Consider the following 24,706-nt stretch of genomic DNA (forward strand, 5'->3'; position numbering starts at 1 on the left):
ATTCTGTGTGTGAACAAAGTGATTAAAATTAAAAGGATATTATTTAGTTTTTCCATAAATTGAATACTGGAAAAACGCACAACAGGGTTTGCTTAGAGCACTGACCTACTCTTCAGCAAAAAATTGTTTAAGTTTTAAAACTTTTATAAGTTTAACATTGGCACTGTATGTTTACCTATTTGTTGGTACAATTTACATGAAGTTTTATACTTACCCATTTTTGCGAAGATATCATGTACACAAAGATACATATTCAATAGCTGAGAAACAAGTGAAACTTCTGATCTATACTTTCAGGTTTGTTCAATCATAATACTTTGATAAGGATCATCATCATACCAGTTTTTCGTCTCTTCCAGAAGGAAGTCATCATTTTATCTAAGAGTTTACTCTGGGTTTTACTGCAGAACACAGATTCCCTCAATCGCTTTTTTTTCTTGCAAGTGTCTTTTTCTATAATTTTTTCTTATAACCAGCCTTTCTCTTCAACCAAAGGCCAGAATGAAGTCGAAGAAACCTATAGATGACAGCTTTCACAGTCTTTCTCTTGCCTTTTTGTGTACAGACAAATGTTAGAGATCTGACTGGCAGCTTCAGAACACTTGGAAGCAAAAGGGCCGCTCTATTAAAGATCACTGCAGGATGCCCACATGTCAGGTTTCTGACAGATGTGGTAAGTCTGGGAGCGGAGGAAACAACTGGTGTCTGAATATGACTAAAACGTCCAGTAGACAATGCAGAAATAAGAGAGGCATTCTTGACACAATTTTGGTAGGCTGAAGATGCCAAAACATTCAGGGGCTATAAGATTCCTGAAGCTGCTCTCACTACACTGGCAAAGGCAAAGGCAGCCATCTTGCCATCAACAAAAAATGTAAAGGATTATAAAAGATTTATGAGAATCTTACTTTACGGTCAAACTGATTCGGAGTGAGTAGGTTTGATCCGTATGATTTTATTAAAAATTGGATTTGACATTAATAGTACATTAACACAAAAGCGAAATTTGGCTTTCTCTTTTGAACAAGATTTTCATGTAATATTAAAATATAAAATATTTTTGTTTGCCTTTTGAATAAAGAAAAAAAAGAAAGGAGAGAAAAGAGACATTATTTGGAAAGCTAACTCTTCCCTTTATCAATGGGTAAAAGTTTTTGCCTTTTTTAAATCTTTAAGTTATCATTTTGGCTAAATAAATGACTTACAGTGACCTGAGATTCTATTTTATAACGTAACATGTTTTACACTTTTGCTATTTAACAAACTTTCCAAAATCAAATTATAATTCTTTCCTGACTTGATAATCCTTTTAGATATGAGGTCCCCTGAAGTTAAATAATGGCATATTTGACTTATTTGACATACTAAAATCATATAGGAAGTATTGTCAAATACAAAATGGCATCGGACATTCCTTGGGTTATTTATATGTGTCATTGGTATGTGTTCCAAAATTATGCAAAACTACAATAATTCTTGTATAACTTAGTATATGTTATCATTAATAGTTATAATTGTTGTCTTAAATTATTATGTGGCACAAGGGTAGCCAAATTTCCTTGTCAATTGTGTCTCTGACTATAGCTGCCCTAAGACTTTTTGTCATCCACAAGCAATTGTCCTGTTTTGATTCTCTTCAAAAGGCAGTTTATAATCAGCTATAGGACTCTGACAAGTACTCTTATAAAGTAGGACTTTGACAGCTTTGAAATGTATGCTATTAAAATAGAAGAAAACTTCCAAGATTCTTGGAAAACTAATGTATTCATAAATATTGAGAAAAACGGGAATTGCATAGACAACTAATAAAAGACCAAAATAATCTATTTATGACTTTTTGCCTTTCTGTTTTGTTTTTCAGAGTCAAGAAAACTTTTATTTTGAGCTATTTACAGCTTTTAACAATTGAGTATTATATACCACTGTAAACAAAATTTAGAGCACGTTTCATTCTCTCTACCTGATTTCTCCCAAATTTGGCAACTATTTGTGAGTATTTTTAACTTACAGTGATATAGCTATTTACGTAAGTCCAGTAAGACTTTTTCCTTTGTGACAAGACACAATTGGAGACGCTAGTTATTTTACCAAGGCTTTGACTGGAATGACTGACATGCTTTCAAATGTAAACAGACTGCTTTAAGGAATCAAAATTCATTTATAGAGCCAATTAAAGCCCCTAAGAAAACTGACCTCATATCTTGAGCCTTGTACAGGACTCTTGAGCCTTGTACAGGGCTCCTGACCTGTGGTAAGTAAAGAATGTCACTTTCTGACAGGCCCTGGGGCCCCAAATATCTTGGGACCCCCCAGAGGAGAGAAACTTACCCAGCTCATATTTGCACATATAAATCCATGACTGGTCTCAAGGCTTTAAAAAGTCTAACCTAAGATTAGATTATAAAACACAGTTCCATCAAAGTCAAAAGACACTATATGGCAAATTATTATTCTTGCTTCACTTTATACAAACAACCAGGCCACATACAATAAGACTAAAATTTATTTTGCAAACAAATCAGTCCTACCATGGTTTGTTTTAATAAAAATAGGGACTGGAGATAGAAAAATTACGTTTCACAAACTATGGAACACCTGTTATTAGACTCTAGTCTCGTCCATTGTTTTTGAGTTTTTTCTGCAATTTAGACTGACCCTGCTTATTCCTGTGAACCAACCAGTGATCTCTGGTTGCTGCTCAAAAGAAACAAGCGGGATAAGTAACATAAAAATCTGAATTAATATTCTAATTCTGCACACATAATGAAATCAGCTAGCAACCCCATATCACCTTGGTTCCCACAATTCCCCAGTTCATAGAAAGCTGTCTTATTTAGTTTATTTGAGACAATTTTACTGATTTCGCTTTACAGTTCTAGAATATATTGCTGTGGTACTCTTTGTCTATAATTTAGAAGAAGCTTATTCAGTGTTTTCTTAAATACTTATTAATCTTCCAGGTATCATCTTTCATCAGGACTCCGAGTTTTGAATGATTTTCACCATACTAACACTTTCTGACTAAACTCCTCCCAACTCTAAATACAAGAGACCCTAAATATTGTTAGGCAGGAACATCATAGCCCCTGTTCAGCCTGAAGAAGTTACAGAAGATAAATTTCTATCCCTCTGCAACCTTTAGGATTAAGGCTCCCCTTATAAATGGGAGGCGGGAAATGTGCCAGAGGCATTCAAACCAGAGTGACTCCATCTTGAATTAGGGCTGGGTAAAATGAGGCTGAGACCTACTGTGCTGCATTCCCAGGAGGCTAGACTTTTTAGTCATAGGATATTTACAGTTAAGGGAAGAAGTGAGTAATGTTTACTGAATAGACCCAGGACATAACAAACCCAGGAAATAACAGACCCAGGAAATGTGCTGATGTCCCAATATCTTATGAACAAAAGCATTCTTAGTTTAAGAATAAGTTTTGCAGTCAGGCACGGTGGCTCATGCCTGGAATCTTAACACTTTGGGAGATCAAGGCAGGTGGATCACCTGAGGTCAGGAGTTTGAGACTAGCCTGGTCAACATGGTGAAACCCCGTTTCTACTAAAAATATAAAAATTAGCCAGGCGTAATAATGCACATGCCTGTAGTCCCAGCTGCTCAGGAGGCTGAGGCAGGAGAATTGCTTCAACCTAGGAGGCAGAGGTTGCAGTGAGTTGAGATCGTGCCATTGCACTCTAGCCTGGGCAACAGAGTGGGACTCCATCTCAAAAAAAAAAAAAAATAATAATAATAATAATATTTTGCTTTAAAGATAATATAGATTCTTTCCAAAGTAGTTACACAAAGATTAACAATACTTTGTCACAAACCCTTGCAGTAAAGTACATCTCCCCATGACTTTTTCCTTTGTTATATAGAAATAAGCACTGTACCTAAGGCAGACGTGTTTCTCCTCTTGCTTCTGAGAATGCCCTAGTCTGTCTATGAAATAGCCACCCTTTAATTCCTTTACTTTCTTAAAGTACTTGTTTTCACTTTACTCTGTGGACTCACCTCGAATTCTTTCTTACACAAGATCCAAGAACCCTCTCTTGAGGTCTGGTTGGGACCCCTTTCTGGTAACAGATTCACTGGTGTAATCAGAATGAATGGGATGCCAAAAAGGCAGAGGAAAACTGTCAAGATGAAATTAAGGCACAGCAGTAATGGACTATAACAAGGGAATAAACATTTTACCGTTTAACACTAAAAACAGCATAAACTAATAGGTATTAACATAAGTAAGGGAAGAGGTCTGTCAATCTTTGAAATTGTTAAAACATTGTAGTGACAAAAAATTTTTAAGGTTCGTTTGTTTATCCACGTTGGTTGTTTTGTTGTTGTTGTCATGTTGCTGTTACTATATTTTTGCCTGACCTATAGCATCATACTAAACACTTTAGACAGAAGTGTTTAAAACAGAAAGCTCTGCAAAATCACCTGATTGGGCTCTGAGGGGCACTGCTGAGGTACCATCATCTCCCCATAAGGGCAATTCCAACGTTTAAGGTTATTTGCTAAAAGAATGCACTGGCAACGAAGTGGCAGTTTCACGTTTGATACATTTTGTCATGACAACATCTGAGGGTAAATCCCCAAAGTGGGCCACAATAATTTTTGGCTAAATCAAGCCCAGCTCTCTCTAATGCACAGACTGAGATCTTGAGTAAATCACTTGGGTAAATCAAACTTTCTGGGTCATGGCTTTTTTATCTGAGAAATTAAGATTCTGGGCTTGATGGCTAAAGACCTTCCAGCTCCAACATTATAGGGTGATCATTATATATATAGATCATTATATATATCATATATAATTAAGAGTAACCTTTCCACATGTATTGGGGTGTTAGCAGGAATTCAAGTGACAACTGAGGGCATTTCCACCCTAAGAAAGCAAAGCTCTACTAACACTCTTATGTTCTCACTCCTCAATGTTTATTAAGCCTGGCTAAATGTTCTTCTTAGGATCAGCCACTTAGTAAGCAGCTTAGCAATCTTAACTGTTATTAATGTAAATCACTTCTGAGGAAAGCAAATTGCTATATAACAATATTAAAATAAATACTGATGATCAGAGTCATTTGAAGTAAAAAAAATCTGAGTTGGAATCCCAACTCCACTGATCACTAACTATATGACCCTGAACATGTTATTTAAAATATCTGTGCTTCTGTCTCTTGATTGTAACATACAGACAGTACTGACCTCACAGGTGTATTGAAATGATTAAGTAGAAATAACAGATATAGCAGACCTGGTTAACTAAACACTAGTTCTTTCTTGGCCAGTGCTGGATGTTAAATTCTTATAGGTATGCCTGATTTCCACCCCATTTCTGGTTTCATCCTGAATTTCCATGCATAAATTACCTTTCCTTGCCCTGCATTATTGACAAAGACCCTCTCCTTGACCAACCTTTAGTCAGGCTCCTCTGAGTCCTCTTTTCAACTAGGCCTCCACTTTGGCCTATACAAACTGCAAGTTTCAGCACAACCCATTTCATCAACCCTCCATACTAAGACATTTGAACAAACACTAGCTCAGGTTCTATCAGCTCAAGGCCATGTCCCTACGATGACATCACCACCTCCTGGACGTGCCTAGCTGAGAAAGCTCAGAGCTTTCTCAAATTATTTCTAAAGCCAAAATAACTTTCTGTTCATTCTAGCCAACACCTGATAATAGGTCCCTGACCTTCCTTTTCTAGAGCGTTTACTCTTGAAAGCTTGCAACTGTAAATCTTTTCCTTGTACCTTTGAGATGTAAATCCTCTACTACTCAGAAACAGCTCCTGAAGGACCTGGGAGCCACCTCTTTGAAATGTAAACATCCAGAGAGATACCTCTCCTGTTGCCCAGTTCTTGTAGGAGGGCAAGAGCCTAGCTGGTGGGCATCTTGTCCCAAATTGCAAAGCTATATTTCCTGTCCTAAAGACACAAGAACCAATTGCTTCTCCAGATAAACACCAATTAACAAACCCACATTGCCTAACTACACACACAAATCACCCTTAATGTCTTTTGGTACCTTTTGTTTAGTATATCCCAGCATTTAAAAGGGCTCCTGTCTTTTGTTCAGTTCAGTTAAGCTCTGGTAACGCTGAGGTCTCTCCCCTGCTGAAGTAGTACTGAATAAAATATGTCTTATCATTTTTTAAAGTGTCGGCTGCAAAACTTCATTCACTTAGCAAACATTTGTTGAATACGTCCCATGTTCGAGGTACCATACAACGATACTAACAATGAGCAAGACATTGTTACCTTCCTCAAAAAATCTGTAATTCACAGGGGGGGACAGGCATGTATGCAAAATATAGGAGTTCCAAGGCAGTAAGGTAAGTACCAATGGTACAGAGTTCTACTAGCACCTCAATATTCACTTACCCAGTAGCCTACATGATTTACTGCTAAAAAAAAAAAAAAAAAAAAAAAAAAGTCCTATTTTTGTATCTCCATCAAAAAAACATAGACTTCAGCCAGGCACAGTGGCTCAGGCCTCTAATGCTATCACTTTGGAAGGCTGAGGCAAGAGGATCACTTGAGCCCAGCAGTTCAAGAACAACTTGGACAACATAGTGAGACCCTATTTCTAAAAAGAAAAAGAAAAAAAACCCAGCAGGAACCACCTCTACGCACATGGTAATAACACCTTACATTGTATAGCATTTTAGCATTTTATTTTTACCAAGGGTTTAGATATATATGTTATTAAATATAATTTTTTATTTGGATGAGTAAAAGTATATATTAATAGTACTTTATAATTTAGAAACTACTTTCACCATTTAGATAAGGTAGCCATTAGTATTCCCTGATATTCCCTGAACGTAATTAAATAATTATAGCTCTATCAGGTCTGTTTGTATCTACTAATCTACCAAATAAGAATTTCAGAAAAGACAAAGAATAAGGTAAGATTTTCTTTCTCTGGTTGCAGAACTCTGTGAATTTAACTAACATCATTGAATGCTACACCTGCAATGGCTGAATTTTATGATGTATAAGTTATACTTCCATAAAGCCCTAACAAAATAAAATAAAAATAAGAACAGAAGATGAGAACATTAGTGAATTGAAACATATGTCATTAGAAAATTTCCAAACTAAAGAGGAAAAAATACAATGGAAAATAGGAAAAAGAGTTTAGGAGTCAAATAGAACAGGGTGAAAGATCTAAAGGATATAAAATTGTACTTCTAGGAGGGGAGGAAAGTGATCAGACCAGAAGAAATACTATTTGATGAGACAGCTGCTAAGAATATTCTAAAACTGGCCAGGGGTGGTGGCTCACACCTGTAATCCCAGCACTCTGGTAGGCTGAGGCAGGTGGATCAGTTGAGGTCAGGAGTTTGAGATCAGCCTGGCCAAAATGGTAAAATCTTATCTCTACTGAAAATAAAAAAAATCAGCCAGGTGTGGTGGCACATGTAGACAGTCCCAGCTACTCAGAAGGCTGAGGAAGGAGGATCACCTGAGCCCAGGAGGCAGAGGTTGCAGTGAGCTGAGATCACACCACTTCACTCCAGCCTGGGCCACAGAGCAAGATTTTGTCTCAAAAAAAAAAATTTGTAATTAAAGAATATTCTAAAACTGATTCAAGAACCTCTATGATCCTCAAACAAAATAGTAAAGAAAAAGTGCCTCAAGCACATCATAATAGAACTCCTCAATACCAAAGACAAAGAAAAAAATTTTAACACACAGAGGAAAAAGGCACATCACCTCTAAAGGACTAAAGTGAGACTGACAGCCGATTTCTCAACAAAAATAATGGAAAACAGAGGACAATGAAATTACACCTTTAAAGTACTGAAAGAAACTGTCAATCTAGAATTCTACATGCAGCAAAAATATGCTTCAAAAATTAAGACAAAATACTTTCAAACAGGTAAAAATAGAAATACTAAAGGGAGTTCTTTCAGCAAAAAGAAAATAATCCCAAAGGGAAACACAGACTTACATGAAGGAATGAAAATAAATGATAAATATAAATAAATACTGTATAAAACAGCAATAATAATGTATCAGGTTATTTTATTCATGTGTGGAATTAAAATGATACAACCATTCCAAAAAGAGGAAGGGGTTTATAGAGTCAAAGTATTCTAATAACACTACATCATCACGGAAGGATTAAAATACTAATTTAAAGTATATTCATAAGTGAAAATAGATGCTATAATCTCTAGGATAACTGCCAAAAGAGTAAAACACAACGTATAACTATCAAGAAAAGAGAGAAGAAAACTGAATTAAAATTGCTTTATTAATTTTTTTAAAAGCAAGAAAGAAGAAAAGAAGAACAAAGAACAGATAGGACAGTTAGAAAACAAATAGTACAATGGGAAGTTTAAACTCAATTATATTATCAAGTACTTTACATGTAAATGAACTATTAGCTGCTCCAAAGATTGTCAGGTGAGATAAGTAAACAAAAGCCAGCTATATGCGGCTTATAAAACAAACAACTAAAAATAGAGTCAGGAAATTTAAAGTATATAAAAAGATATACCATGCAACACTAACCAACTAACAAAGGAGAGTTGGTATATACTACTATAAGACCTGTAAACAGTAAGTCAAGAACCATTATGAGAGGTACAGAGACGAAAGGGGTACAATACACCAAGGAATTATAACAATTATAAGTTTGTATGTATTTAATAACATATCCTCAAAATATATATTTAAAAACTGACAGAATGAAAAGTAGAAAAATTCATCATCACAGTGAGAAATTTTGCTTATCCATCCCAATAACTGACAGAATAAGCAGACTGAAAAACTGTAGATAGAAACTTTGATCAATACAATTAATGAATTTGACCCAATCTATGTGCACCAAATTCTGCAACTACAACTACAGAATATGTTGTATAGTCTATTCAAGTGCATGTCTATCACTCAGCAAAAATGATCATATCCAGGCCATAAGAATAGTCTCAAAAATATCAAAAGACTAAAATGTTAATAGCATGTTCTTTGACAATAGCTGGATTAAGCTAGAAATCAACAAGATTTTTAGAATATCCTAAACCATTGTAAATTAAGCAATAAATGTCTAATAACTTGTGGTCAAAGAAAAAAACACATGGCTATTTTTAAATATTTTGAGCAGAAAAAATGTGACAGAATTTAAGAGGATACTATTAAAGCCATGCTTAAGGAAAATGCAGAGCTTTGAATGCATATGTTAGAAAAGTTGAAAATCAATAATCTAAGTATCTTTTTCACAAAGTTAGAAAAAACAGAAAACCCAAAGCCAAAAATATTAGGAAAGTACTAACTATGAACAGAAATTAATAAATTAGAAAATTAGCATACAATAGCAAAAAAAAAAGTCAAAGTAAGTTCACTGATAAAATAATAAATGTGATAAACCCCAGGCAAGGGGGGAAGAAAGGCACAGATCGTAAATATCAAGAATGATAAGGGAGGCACTATTCAGATACTTACACCAATCTCTCTCCTAAACAAATTCTTAAACAAAATATCACCAAACTGAGTCCAACAAAACACTAAAATAATAGCACATCAGCTGAATTTATGATAGAAACGCAAAACTGTTCTAACATTTTTAAAAATGTGATTACCATATTGACAAAATAAAGGAGAAACAAATCATATGATCATCTCAATAAATGCAGAAAATCATTTGCTAAAACTCAACACATGTTCATGATTAAAATAACCATTAATTAGAAATGAGAATTTTCTTAATCGATAAAAAGGTTTCAACACTTCTAAGCAAGAGCCGTATTTTAAATATTGAATGCTTTCCCCCTGAAATTGGGAATAAGACAAAGTACATACTATCATCATTTCTATTCAAAATTATAATTGAGGTCCTAGATAGAGCAATGAGGCAATAAAAAAAGTGAAAGAGATAAGAATCAGACAAGAAAGAAACAAAGCTCTTTATCCATCACATACAGTGATTATGCACATAGAAAATCCAAATAATTCTACAAATAAGTTATTAAGATTAAGAACTGAATACAGCAAAATCCCTGGAATCAAGGTCAAGATACAAAAATGTATTTATATACACAAGAAACAAAAAATTACAAGGTGAAATTTTAAAAGATGGCATTTGCAATAACAATAAAAAGAACAAATCTAATGAAAGAAGTACAAGAATACTACAGAGAGAACTTCCAAACATTACTTAGAGAAATTAAAGACAACAAATGGAGAGCTATATTGTGTTCATTTATTAGAAGACTCAATATTACAAAAATGTCAACTCTCCCAAATTGATCTACAGAGTCAATGCAAATTCCGATCAAAATCTATCAGGTTGTTTGTGGAAACTGACAGGATGATCCTAAAATCTGTATGTAAATGCCAAACACTAAAAATGGGCTAAAAGAAAATCAAGACAAAAAACAAAACTGAAGAACTTATACTACCTGATATCAGGATTACATCAATGTAAGATGCTTTTTTGTTTTTGTTTTTGTTTTTTTGAGATGGAGTCTTGCTCTTGTCGCCCAGGCTGGAGTGCAGTGATGCAATCTTGGCTCACTATAACCTCTGCCTCCTGGGTTTAAGCAATTCACATGCCTCAGCCACCCAAGTAGCTGGGATTACAGGTGTGAACCACCACACCTGGCTAATTTTTGTATTTTTAGTAGAGACGGGGTTTCACCATGTTGGCCAGGCTGGTCTCAAACTCCTGACCTCAAGTGATCCACCCACCTTGGCCTCCCAAAGTGCTGGGATTATGTAAGGCACTTTATTAGACAAATGCATCATAAGGACAAAATACAGAATCCAGACAGAGATTCATAAGCATATGATTACTTATTTTTATGAAAAGGATGCCACTGCAATTTAATGGAGAAGGAATAATCCTTTCAATAAATAATGCTGGGTCAACAAGATATTTATATAGATAAAAATCATTTTGACCCTTACCTCACACCATACACAAAAATCAATTCAAAGGAGTTATAAATCTAAATGTGAAAAGTAAAACAATAAAACTTCTTGGTAGCATAGGAGAATATCTTCATGATCTTGGAGCAGGCAAAAAATTCTTAAGACACAAAAAGCACTAACATTAAAAGAAAATATATATAAATGAGTTCATTAAAATTAAACGCTTCTGATTGAAAAATTATAAGAGTTAAAAGCAAGCTATAGTGTGGAAGAATTCCACAACAAATATATCACACAAAGGACTTCTATCTAGAAAATATAAAGAACTCCATAAAAATCAGTAAGAAAAAGACAATCTTTTTTAATGGACAAAAATATTTGAACTGGCATTTCATCAAAGAGGCTATCCAAATGGCTAATAAAACATGAAAAAATGCTCAACATCACTTATTAGGAAAGTACAAACAAAAACTGCAGTGAGGTACCATTTTTCATCTGCCACTATGGCAATACAACTATGAGCAAGAATGAGAAACAACTAGAACTTTCATACACTGATGTTGAGAATGTCACTGATATAACCACCTGGACAACTGTTTGGCAAAAGTTTGATAGCAATATCACAGCTAAATCATACATATAACCCATGACCTTTCTACTTCTACAGAGATGCACAACAGAATTGCTCACATACACATGTATGAGAATGTTTGTAGCAGCACTATTTGTAATAGCTGAAAATGGGAACATCCCAAATGTCTATGAACAGTACGATTTTAAAAAGTGTGCTACAGGCAACAATGAAATACTATACCAAAATGACAGAGACAAAAATCAAACTATTACTACATCCAGCAGCAAGGATGAATATCCCAAATAGTTGGTGAAAGCTATCATACAAACACACATAAAAGTACACACTGCCTGATTCCATTTGTATAAAGTTCTAAAACGGGCAAAACTAATCAACAGTGTTAGAATTCAGACTATGGGTCACCTTTGGGGGCAGGTAATAACTGAAAAAAAGGCAAAGGAAGGATTTGGGGGTGATAGTAATCTTCTATTTTTTGATGTGAGTAGGTAGTTACACAGGGGACTCACTTGAAAATGCATGAAAGCTGTATATCCTTATGATTCGTGCACTTTCCTATATGTACGTTAACCTTCAATAACAAGTGTATCTAAAAATAAAAGTAATGCTTCCTATGTCTATACAGGATACATACAACACAAAACAGGTAATGTTGTGATTGTGAAAAGTCTACATGTAACACCATGAGAGATTTTCTAAAACTCAAATCTGATCATTTACTCCCCTGCTTAAAATATTTTACCGTCTTCCTCATCTGGCCTCTGTCTACCTCACCAGCCACATCCCTTACTCCTTTCTCCTCCCCGACCCCACTCCATCCCCTCCCCAGTTCTTTTTACTCTCCAAAAGAAGCCATATTATCTCAAATGGATTCTAAGCTTTTACGATGCCCAGTTCCCTCTTTATAGCTCTTTTACCCACTCTTACCACCCCAAACTGTCCCATATTTGCCTGCTTTCCTGGGTCATCCTTCATCCAGTATAGACATCAATTATTCCCAAATCCCAAATCTTGCTTGGATGCCTCTCCTACAGATCCCACAGGCATCATATATATGCCCTATCATGATACACACTTGTGTAACGACCAGACACTTACCTGTAATTTCTTCTGTTCGCATCAGCAGGGTAGGGCTACACTTGATTTGTTCATCTTTGAGTCATTAGAGCCTAGCACAGTGTTACTTAAGAAATTTCCTACTCTACAATGTGAGATTTTTACAAGAGCTGTCTAAATTTTCCCCTTTTAAAACTGTCTGTGAAAGAAAAATTTATATTTATAGACCAACCACGACCATTTAAATTTACTGCAGATCAAAGAATAACTGAATCTCAATAGAGATATTATCCTGAGTTCTAAAATGCTTTAAGCTTCTCCTAATTATGTGTCCATTTGTCTACATAAAGCTGTTTAAGGATTTCTAACTCTTCCATCATTGTCTATAAAGACAGGGAAAAAGGAAAACATTAATTTTTCTATGATGCTAGTTCCTTACTGATATGGTTTGGCTCTGTGTCCCCACCCAAATCTCATGTTGAATTTTATTTCCCAAAGTTGCAGGTGGGGCCTGGTGGTAGGTGATTAGATAAAGAGGAGGCTTCTAATGGTTTAGCACCATACCCATAGTGCTGTCTCGTGACAGAGTTCTCAGGAGATCTGGTTATTTGAAAGTGTGTGGCACCTCTCCCATCTCTCTTCCTCCTTCCTGCTCTGGCCATGTAAAATGTGCCTCCTTAACCTTCGCCTTGTGCCATGATTGTTAAGTTTCCTGAGGCCTCCCCAGCCATGCTTCCTGCACAGCCTGCAGAACTGTGACTCAATTAAATCTCTTTTCTTCATAAATTACCCACTCTCAAGTAGTTCCTTATAACAACGTGAGAATGGACTAATACACTCACCCACCAAAACTGTATCAACAGCATAGTGCATTTCTAGTACCCCATTATGATAAGTGATGTCTATCTCAAACGAATCATAGCAAGATGTATTATTTTTAAACATCTTTTGTATATATTCAATGTAAGATACATTGCTGAGTAAATTTTCTATCCATACATTATCATGATTAAGAGATCATAACAATTTCAAAAGTTTCAGTGACATCATATGGTTATAACTAATGTGCTATCTTTTGGGATCATCAAATGTTCTGATTTCCTGTGAAAATATCTTCTACTTGTTAATAAGTGGTTTGTAAGTCATTTCACTGTCAGAATCAGAGTGAAGGACTTCCAACTCTAATCTGAACATCTGAATAAAGGCCTTGATATTCTGACTTTAGGAATACTTTCCTGCTAGCTATAGTAATTTATTTGGTCATGATACATACACATATCTTCTATGTGTGAAATATGGAAAATGCTGAATTGACAGTTAAGTCAACATACGGGGACTACATCTGGGAATACTACACTGGGATTACAACTTTAGGCAAAAAAAAAAAAAAAGACATTGTTTCTGCCCTGTTGGAGCTTACAGTCTACTGAGGATGGTATAAATCTATCACATAAATAAATGTAAAATTAAAATTGTGGTAAATACACCATCTCTCACCTGAACTATTGAAATTGGCTCCTAACAAGTCTCCCTGGTACCAATCTTGTCCCCTTACATCTTCCATGTAGATTCGTTCTCTACATGGAATAATATTTCTAAAATGTTAACCAAATTACTCCCATCTTTCCTGGACCACCTCTACAAAAAGTCCTCCAATGGCTTCCTATTCCACATAGAATAAAACTCAAGTCCTTACCATGAATAACAAAGTCTGGAGCAATCTGGCCACCCCTTTTCTTTCTAACCTCATTTCATATGACTCTCCTGCCTTCTCTCTCTGCCTCAGGGCCTTTGCACTGACTGATTCTGTCTGAAATGCTCTGCTCTTGAGCAGATCTTCTCTTGTCACTCAAATCCCTATTTAAATGTTACCTTACCTTTTAATCTAAGGTACTCATCCACTCATTTGCATTATTTTAATTATCTCAATTTTATTTATCTCTGCTAATATTCTTGTTTATTTGGATTTTGTTTGTCCAGGACAGAAGAATAATGAACAGACTAGAAAAAAGGAGTGGGGCTGCCAGCCAGCATTACGAGCTCATGCTTAGATCACAGTTCAGTCTTCATAATCCTATCTAAATGGCAAACTACCTATGAAGAAACAAAGATGGCATAAGCCTACCCCACTGCACTACCTTTGGAAGTACAACTGTTGTAAACAAATCAAAAAAACATTGTTGCAGAAGTCACTCAGAAAAATAGGTAAAAGTATAGAATATTTGGATCTAATGAAATCACATTAAAATGCCTTTCAAACCAAGAGATGTCATTAAAACGACTAACATAACTGTGAGCAAGGGAAATGAAGAATCCAACAGAATGAAAGAAGATATCTCAAATATTGGTGGGCAAAGCCTAAAGCTGATATAGACAGACAGGCTTGGCCCTCCTGTATAGTCATCATAACAACAAGGGACTCCATAACAATGAGAGACAGGGTGAGGAGTGACTCTGAATCAAGTCTAGGACTATACTATTCAACATGGCAGCCACTAGTCATGTTTGGCTATTGAGCACTTGAAATGTGGCTGGTGCAACTAAGAAGCTGAAATCTACATCGCATTTAATTTCAATTAACTTAAATTTAGAAACTGAACCAATGAAAAATATTTTTCCTGCAAATACAACATTACTCTTTTGGTAAGACCACATTTCTTTTCTTTTTTTTTCTTTTTCCTTTTTTTTTGAGACGGAGTCTCCTCCTGTTGCACAGGCTGGAGTGCAGTGGTGCAATCTTGGCTCACTGCAACCTCCGCCTCCCAGATTCAAGCGATTGTCCTGCCTCGGCTTCCTGAGTAGTTGAGACTACAGGCACGCGCCACCAGGTCTAGCTAATTTTTCTATTTTTAGTGGAGACGGGGTTTCACCACGTTGGCCAGTCTGGTCTCAAACTCCCAACCTCAGGTGATCTGTCCACTTCAGCCTTCCGAAGTGCTGGGATTACAGGAATAAGCCACCATGCCCGGCCTCACTTTAATTGCTAAAAATTTACCATCCAAATTGAGATGTTCTCTAAGTGTAAAATGCACACCAGATTCCAAATAGTTTGTGCAAAATGAAAATGTTTAATATCTCATTAATAATTGTTTTATTGATTACATGTTGAAATTACGGTAATTTTGATATATTAGGTTAAATAAAATCTACTACTAAAAATAATTACTTTTTACTTTCTCTTTTTTTTTTTAAGGGGCAGAGTCTCACGCCATACTGGAGTGCAGTGGAATAATCATGGCTCATGGAAACCTGAATTCCTGAGCTAAAGCAATCCTCCTGCATCCTACCTCAGCCTTCAGAGCAGCTGGGACTACACATGCGCACCACTGTGCCCAGCTAATTTTAGCACTTTTTGTAGAGGTGGAAATCTCACTATGTTGCCCAAGCTGGTCTTGAACTCCTGGCCTCAAGTGATCTTCCTGCTTCGGCCTCCAGGTGTGAGTCACGCACCTGGCCAAATCTTACTTTTTAATATCACTACCCATAACTTAGAAGTACATATTGGACAGCACTGGTCTAAGGATTAAAAAACCAACACTATCTGAAAAGAAGGGTTTGGAGTCTCCTATTGTTATGATGACTACACAGGAGGGCCAAGCCTGTCCATCTATGTCATAGGAAGAATTCTCCAGAATGTGTGCCGTCCAGTTGCAGCATTCAAGCCTTAAATGAGTGATCAATAAGCAACCATATTTTAATTCAAAAATGGTCAGACAGCAATTTCAAATCAATATGGGATGGTAAGATAACTAAAGTTCACCTAGAATGGCATCTTCAGTTAGTTTATCTGAGATTATAAACTTCCTTCTAGTGGGTAACTAACTCCCATCTAGAGAAGGTTTAGAATTAAATGTAGAGATGAGGAAAATCAGACTTGTATTATTACTTTTTAGAAAAGTTTAGAAATATGTCTTATATTAATTGGAACAGCCTGTGCACAATTTAAAAGAATCTGACATCAAACTGACAGATGAGCCTTGTGATTCTAGTTCAAAATGTGTAATAGATTTTAGATAAGATTTATTTTGATTGAAATGTTTAGGAGTATTTGACTATGTCTATACAATATTAATTTTGTAAGTGACAAAATATTCAAAGGAACTTCACCTAAGTATTTGGTAAGGTTTTACTTACTTGAGTCATAAATTTGCCCAATAAGCATATGATTTATCTAAATAGAACAATCAATAATTAAAGTAACATGTGCAATTTACAATATTTAAGGTTTGAAATTTAAGTTCATAAATGAGGCTGATAATTTAAGAAATCCAATATGTTCAATTTGAATTAAAGTTTAGTCAAAGAAAAAGTGAAGATGATTGCTCATATTCACCAGATATATAAACAGAGCATTAAGATATGCAAGTTGAACTTAAAGGCCCAAAGAAAATGAGATTTTTGTTTCTACCTGAAATAAATTAAATATTAATTTTCCTTTCTCCACACAAAACTTACCCTTAATAACTATTAATTACATTAGAAATGTTAATTCATTTAATCCTTACAATCACCAAGTGAAGTAATATTATTGTCTCCGCTTTAAACGTAATTGTCTTAGTTTGTTCAGATTGCTATAACAAAATACCATATGCTGAATGGCTTATAAACAACAGAAATTTCTTTATTACTGTTCTGGGAACTGGGAAGTCCAGGATTAAGGTGCTGGCAGATTAGGTATCTCGTAAAAGACCACTTATTGGTTTACAGATGGTGCCTTCTCACTGTGTTCTCACATGGCAGAAGGGGCCAATGACCTCTCTGGGGTCTCTTTTATAAGGGCACTAATACTATTTATGAGGGCTCCACCCTCATGGCCTAATCACCTCCCAAAGGCCCTACCTCCTAATATGATCACCTTGGGGGTTAGAATTTCAACATACGAATTTGGAGGGCACATAAGAATGCTGTCCATTGCAGTAATGAAATGAAGGCACAGAGAGATTAAGCAGCTACCTCAAGGTCATATCACTAAAAGGTGGCAGAGCCAGTATTCAAATCCAGGATGTCTGGCTTCTCATATTGGCATTGAACATTAAAAAAAAAAAAAAAAAAAAAAAAAAAAGGTCATAGTGATCTAAATAATTAGATGATCATAAAAGTGGTTTTATTCCATAGTATTAAGATTCTAAGTCTCTTATTCCTTTTTTCCCCCAGGAGTTATCAAGAAAAGTATGCACCAGGAATTCCAGGAAAACCCCACGCCATGCAGGGGAATGACCCAAATGAAAACATCTTTCCAAACTTCTAACTTCATCCCTTATACCACGCTCCAGACCTTCAGCATCCTAAAACAAGGAAATCTCCCACTGTAACAAAGAGCATGTTGCTCTGACCCTCAGAGAATTTAGCCTGCGGTGTATGACATTTATTGAGTTACTTTTCATTTCATTTCATCCTATACCACTCAGGTAGCCCTTGCCCTTGTTCATTTCCAATCCGGAACACAGTATAAAACAAAACACAAATTCAGGAGACAGAAAATAACTCCATTTAATTTTGTTGGCTTTTTTTCCAAAATTCGACCTGAGGATAGGGGTTCTCTCCCTCCTTCTACTCCAAAAGCCCATCTGAGGTCTGCAGCAATAATTGTAAACAACAATGTCTTTTTCTTGGCTACCTCCAGAGAACTACCTCCTCCTTCTCAGCCATCCATACCTGCCACTCTGAATTTGCTCCACCAGGCAGTCCTCAACTGCCACTCTTTCCAGAGTAACATAATCCCAAAGCATCTTCACTGCAGCACGAAGGCATTCTTTGTCTGCTGGTAATTAACAACGCAATCATAGTCAAATTCAGATTGTGGTTTATCCACACAAATCATGTTTTTAAATCTACCAACTCTGTACCATCTTGGATAAGCTATTTATTAGCCTTTTATAGATAAGGAAACAAGAATTATGGTGATGATCAAAAGAGACAGCTTGTGTGGAATACTTAATAGCGTACCTGGCACCAAGTAAATGCTTAATAAATAGTAGTTATTACAAAATTTACTATTAAATGAACCTACAGAACTATGTTTACTCACTTGCTTTTATGAACACCTGTCTCTTATTTAGTACTACTTTTCACATAGCTTAAATAAGGCTCCTGAAATTAAAATGCTTACTCATTCTTCTATGGAGACAGTAAGAACATGTGTTATTTCAGAGGAGGGACATGCACAGAGTTCCACTGGGAGAGAGTGAGAAGGGAGTATCACTTAGTCCTTAGCACATGTAAGAGGTAGCCTAGGGAAGAGCAGGTGAGCCCAGATTGAGGATAACCCCGTGAGGCAATGCAAATGGATCAACATTTCCAAGAGAGATTTACATGTATATAGCACGGCCAATACCACAGAAAATATGTAGTCACCCCTCAATATCTGCAGGGGGGTTGGCTTCAGGACCCCCAAGGATACCAAAATCTGAGGATGCTCAAGTCCCTGGTATAACATGGCATAGTATTTGCATGTAACCTATGTACATCCTGCCATGTACTTTAAATCATCTGTAGATTACTTATAATACCTAATACAATGTAAATATCATGTAAATAGTTCTTAGACTGGGTTTCTTATTTGTATTTTTTTTATCATTGTATTGTTATTTTTTTCCAAATATTTCCAATCCATAATTGATAGAATCTGCAGCTATGCAAGGCTGACTATATTCTTTAAATATATGAATACAAATAATAAATTAAAGAACAACCACCTTCGGAAAATATCTTTTTCATAAATTATTCTAGTTTCTATGTACAGAAAAAAATACTGGTACATGTCACAATGTGCTATGAAGAAATGCTTCTTGTTTTATGACTTTAGGTTTTAGTTTTAGCAAAAAGAAAATATAAGATGGGGGAGGAAAGCCCAAGCATAATAATTAGTGTCATTATTTCTACACTTAGTAGATATCAGTAAATAGAAAATAAAGCTTGCTGCATTCCTTGACACAAAGCCAGGATTCTGGTATATTTTGTGTACCTTTGGGTTAACATAACAGAAAGAGATCATATCAGTTTCCTCATTTATAAAATGGGGATAATAGTACCTACTTCAAAGGGTTGTTGTGAGGATTAAATGAGTTGGTATTTCTGAAGTGCTTGGAAAAGTGGCCCATAGGGAAGAATTCATAAGGGTTTGATTGACAGAGAAGAGCTGGAAGTCAAAATTACTGCAATCAGACTAAACAAGGTCTCAGGAAACCAATATACAGGAAGAAAAAAAGGCCAGAGAAGACCACACAGAAACCTTTTATTGTAGATTTAAAATTCAAGAGTTTGAGGAAACAACAATTCTTCAGTATAACTATGCCTGACACATCACATGGTGATCAACTTACGTAAAACACCATGTCTGCCTTGAATGACCATAGCTATAGAAGAGGGAAGATGGTTCACAACAGACTGCTCGGAAACACAACTTCTCACTCAAATACATCAAATATGTTAGCCAAACACACACAGTTTTATTTTATAGTTCCATTGCTATCTTGATTATCTAAATCATGTACCTGACCAATTAGATAACATTACTCATGTGGAAACATTTTATTATTGGGCCTTAATTTGTGGTTTACAATATTTAAAGTGCACTTAAATCACAATTTGAGAGAGTCATGTTTTAGTTAATTGGGAGGAAAAATGGAGGCAAGTGACCAGGACCAGCACCAGCACCTCTTTTGTAGGACTGGCCAGCCTTTGGAAATGGTCACTAGGTAAAGACCTCAGGTAATTTGCTTTAGAGTCTGGACCATAAAGTGTTAAAGAGATTATTAGAGCCATCACTGTCTCCCAGCTTCCAACCCCAGACTCCCTGACCCTGCCCTCCCAACCCCCAGCACTGCACCCCCACCCCTGCACCACTTTTGGCCACTACACCCGCAGACTCTCAGTGTGTACTGATCTCTTTAACACCTTTTAACTCACTGCTGCCTCCACCTCCTAGTTCTTTGGTTTTCACTTCAAACGACTGTAAGATAAAGAAGCAAGGATCAAGTTCAAAACATGTATGGAAATAAGCCATCACCTAACAGGATCCCAAATTCTACTCTCCAACATACAATGTCTATAAATACTCAAAATGCAAAATATAAAGATTATAATGTGTTTTTTATGCACACTATTTTCTGATCAAATTACACATTAACCAAATCATTTTTAAAATAAGCTCTGGAAATATAAAACATTTTTTTAAAAACATTACAAAATTAACGACTTCGGAAAAAAGGAAGGCTGAAAACAAGACCAAAGGAGAATATCTGGGTATCATACATAAAGAATTACATATAAAATAAATAACCCTAATAGTTGAAAAACAAGTAAGTCCCCAACTATAAGAGGTCAGTTGACTTTCATCAAGCAACACAGAATATACAGAAGGAAACATTTGATAAACATTTGATGACTGATGTCCAAAACCATACTATATAACTGCTACAAACAATTGGCACATAAGGAAAACAATCATTTACCTTGAACTATGTTTATATCACTTAAATTATGTATAATACTGTATAAAAGTATATATTTTCCCCAAGCACTTGTGGCTTACCAAACAGCTTAAGACATCTTATCTCCATTTGAACTGAAAACATGAAAAATGAAACACATGCCCACAAAAGTTTTTCAGCTTCTATCAATCACTATTAATGATCCATGTTACTAAACACCACATCCTATCACCATGACCATGTGTCTCCTGTGCCTTTTTGCAGTACAGTAGTTCTGACCAATACCCACTGTGCACAGCAGGTCAGTTAACAATATCTTATACTTAGAGCATTTTGTCTTGAGGTCTCAGGGTCACATTATTCTCCCCAGCCGCAAATCTAAACCTAAGTGTTTTGGTAATGAAGAAATCATTTAAAAACTACCATCCTTCACAAATGTGCTTTTATAAATGCTACGACACATTGCACTACATACTAAATTACCAACCAGTAATCATGTTATCACAGTGCAACTAAAAATCGCAAGAGAATGTTGACCCAGAAACAGCTAATAAAGGCTTCAGTGGTTTTAGGCTGCCCATGTAGGCTTATGTAGTTACAAACAACTGACTTTCAACGGCACAAATATAATGTTAATCCTAACTTACACAGGAACATTTGTGACTCATTTTTTTTTCTTTGGATATGCTTCATAAACTAAATTACAAAAATCTTTCAGGTAGAATACAGCTATGGTGATGATTATCAAGCCATATTTTACAGCTTATACCAAAAATTAGGGCCAGTTTTACTTCATAAAATTAAAACTCGGAAGCTAGAAATGCAGGAAAAGTCCCGTGAATCAGCAAGAGTGATGACTAGCATTTTACACCTGGGGATATGCAGCGCTGTTGCCTGCTTCCACCAGGTGGCTACACCATGGACAGAAAGCACATTTTCTGTTTGCATTTTCTAAGGACATATTGCAGATATCATAGTATTTTTTGTTTCATTATCTGGTTATGCACATACCTCAGAACACTAGTAACACATATAATCATGCCAGATTATTGTTTTCCACTGCACTGACACAAGCTTCATTTCATGCTTCAGAGCTCTTATAACTACAACCAAGCAGTGCATGCAATACATGATTATTGATTTCTGTATACTGACTTTATATTTTGGCAGAAAATGATGCAGTTTTGAAGAAGCCAAACTATACTGAATGTTGTGCCTGCGTGAGCTAGCAGGAAAGGCAAAGTACCAGTTCTTACTGCTAAATTCACCATGGATATCTCCATTCTTCGTCACTCAGATTAAGGGCCTCAACATAAATGTTGAGGCTAGAATTCACAGTGTGGGTTTCATCTGGCTGAAAGCATGGACCAAGTCCTTTAACTTGAATGCTCATTTTGCTAACAAAGATCTGAATAAAGCTGTTCTCTTGGTCCCTTAGGAAAAACACACACATACACACACACACATACAAATAATTTATTTTTAGTACAAAACATAAAGCTACATTCTCTGTCTATATAATGTGCCTAGCCTTCAATATCCTGTTTGCTGTTCACGTTTAAGTGAGAAAATACTTTTCTCTCCTGTTTATCTTCTCAAAACAGATCTACTTCGTTTTAATCAATGTACCATTTCATTACCGTCATGAAAGAGTATTTAGCAGAGCATCTGTGAATCTTCCACAGGTAAAATTCAGTTTAAAAACAAGCCCAATTGTGAAATAACCTGCAAACTGTTATTGCAACTTCAATCCTTTAGTTTCCAATACAATCTTCTAATGAAGCGACATTACTTAAAGTTGCTGGCAAATATGAACAGACTGAGAAACCTAGTAATCAGCAGGCTAACAGGTGTTGAAATCCCAAAAGAGGGAAGAGGAATATTAGATAACCACTCTTTGCCTGACACTTCAAATAGCTGTAATATCCAGAATTCCAATCAACTTAACTGCAATTCAAAATGATCACTGGTAGTTTGTTTTCATTAATTACTTTTTAGCAAAAATATAACTTCTTGCATTCCATATAGAGTTCTTTAACTGACCTATTCCAACTTATACATTATTTTACTAAGTTGGATATACAATTTTATATGTTAGATAATTTCCCAGTTATCAATATGACATCTCATATTAAATATGATTTAAAACAGATCTTATTAACATATATACAATTTCCTTCTGAATTGATCAACTGTATTTCTGAAAATGTATGTTTTCTTTCATATTACTACATGTAAGATGATGTCTAAGTACCAAAAAAATAAGTCTTCACAGTCACAATTTAAATCTGTGCTTCGCGTCTGCAACAAACTAATTATCACGAAATGATTGTAAGGCTTGGGGCCACTGAGAAAGGGCAGGGGTACCTTTAATATATCCAGTGCCCCAATGGCAACCGCATCGTGGTCCTTATCATCACGAGAACTCATAAACACCGAGGCGAACACCGCCCAGCTACCTGCCTCCAGAGGTGCTTTGGATTGCCTCCCTACACATAAAAAAACACAAGGCACTTTCCAGTTCCTTACAGCATGAACACAATACCTTCCAGAAACAAAAGCAATGACCTGGGTGCCAAGTATCTCCTCGACAAAGTATCGGTACAGCTCTACACTCTGGTCTCGCCAGCCGGGGAAACCCGGGCTACTCTTACTATCTAGTTATAGGTGCAACTGCACCGTCCAAAGAAAAAGGTCTTTCGATTCAATATCCAAACGAACTTCAGAAGTCCCCTCAAAATGCTTCAGCCACAGGCATAAAAATGGGCTCGCTTTTCAGAGATTTGTAAAAATCTTTCGCTTGTCCCTCCATGCCCTCCTCAAAGAGAATACCATGAAACACGAAAATCCAAAGGTAAATATTTTCATACCTTTTTTTCCCCTAAAAGCCTCGATGGCACGCCAAGAAGGAAAAACAACAACAACAACAACAACAGAGGGGCAGCTCCCTGAGCAGGTGCAGCCAGCGCGGGCGCTCCGGAACCGCGCTCCGGAACCGCCCTCCGCCGCGCAGCCCCTCAAGTTGGTGCCAGGACGGCGGCCTCCGCGGTGCCCAGAGGGAGACTCCGCGCACCGGCCCCGGCGCCGCTCGGCCTGAAGTTTGCCGCCCCCTCTCCTCGGCGCGCTCAGGCGGCCCGGCGCGGTCCAGGACTGCGGGGCTGGCGGCTGCCCCGGCGTGGGGGAGGCCGCGGCGGCAGCGGCGTCGGGGGCGACCGCCGGCCGTTTCCTCGGTGGGGACGCGCCCCCGGGGACTCGGGCGCAGCCGGATGCGGGCACCCCTCCCTCCGCGCGCCGGGCGTGCCCCACCCCACCCGGCGTCCAGCCGACCCCTCCCCGGCCGCGGGCGCGCTCGCCTTACCTGGCCGGCGGCGGCCCAGGGCCCGGGAGCCGCTCCGGCTGCGGCGGCTCCTGGGAGGGGAGGGAGGTTCCCGCGGAGGAGGAGCTCGCGCGAGGAGCTAGCGGGCTGGCGGGCGGGCTGCTTTGTCTCCACTGCGCGGAGCCGCCGACCCTGCGTCACCATGGCAACCGCCGGGGCCCCCCAGCCCTTCCCCTCAGCAGTCCGGGTATTCGGAGGGGACAAGGACCCCCGATGGGCCGCCACCAACACAAACACGCCCCTCTCTCAGTCTCCCTCACACACCGCCTGTTTCTCCCCAGCGAGAGCGGAAGGCTAAAGCGGAGCGAGCCCAGGGCCAAGTGGTATTCGCATCCTAGTAGGCACTCCTTTGCTTTCCCACACTGGACATTCCAA

The 24,706-nt window shown here is 37.2% G+C and overlaps 1 protein-coding gene and 1 pseudogene across 2 annotated transcripts in view; both read right to left on the minus strand.

The window, feature by feature from the left end:
* Positions 1-24,365, minus strand: part of RNF182 (ring finger protein 182) — a 54,193-nt gene extending 29,828 nt beyond the window's left edge. For both annotated transcript variants that reach the window (XM_015135565.3, XM_015135563.3), the window contains exon 1: positions 24,314-24,365. The gene's annotated coding sequence lies outside the window, so the exon portion shown is untranslated. The remainder of the gene's footprint in view (positions 1-24,313) is intronic.
* Positions 286-855, minus strand: LOC100430215 (large ribosomal subunit protein bL35m pseudogene; annotated as a pseudogene).
* Positions 24,366-24,706: the final 341 nt, after the last annotated feature.

The sequence above is a fragment of the Macaca mulatta genome, chromosome 4 (genome assembly GCF_049350105.2).
Source record: "Macaca mulatta isolate MMU2019108-1 chromosome 4, T2T-MMU8v2.0, whole genome shotgun sequence".
Taxonomy (NCBI): Eukaryota; Metazoa; Chordata; class Mammalia; order Primates; family Cercopithecidae; genus Macaca; species Macaca mulatta.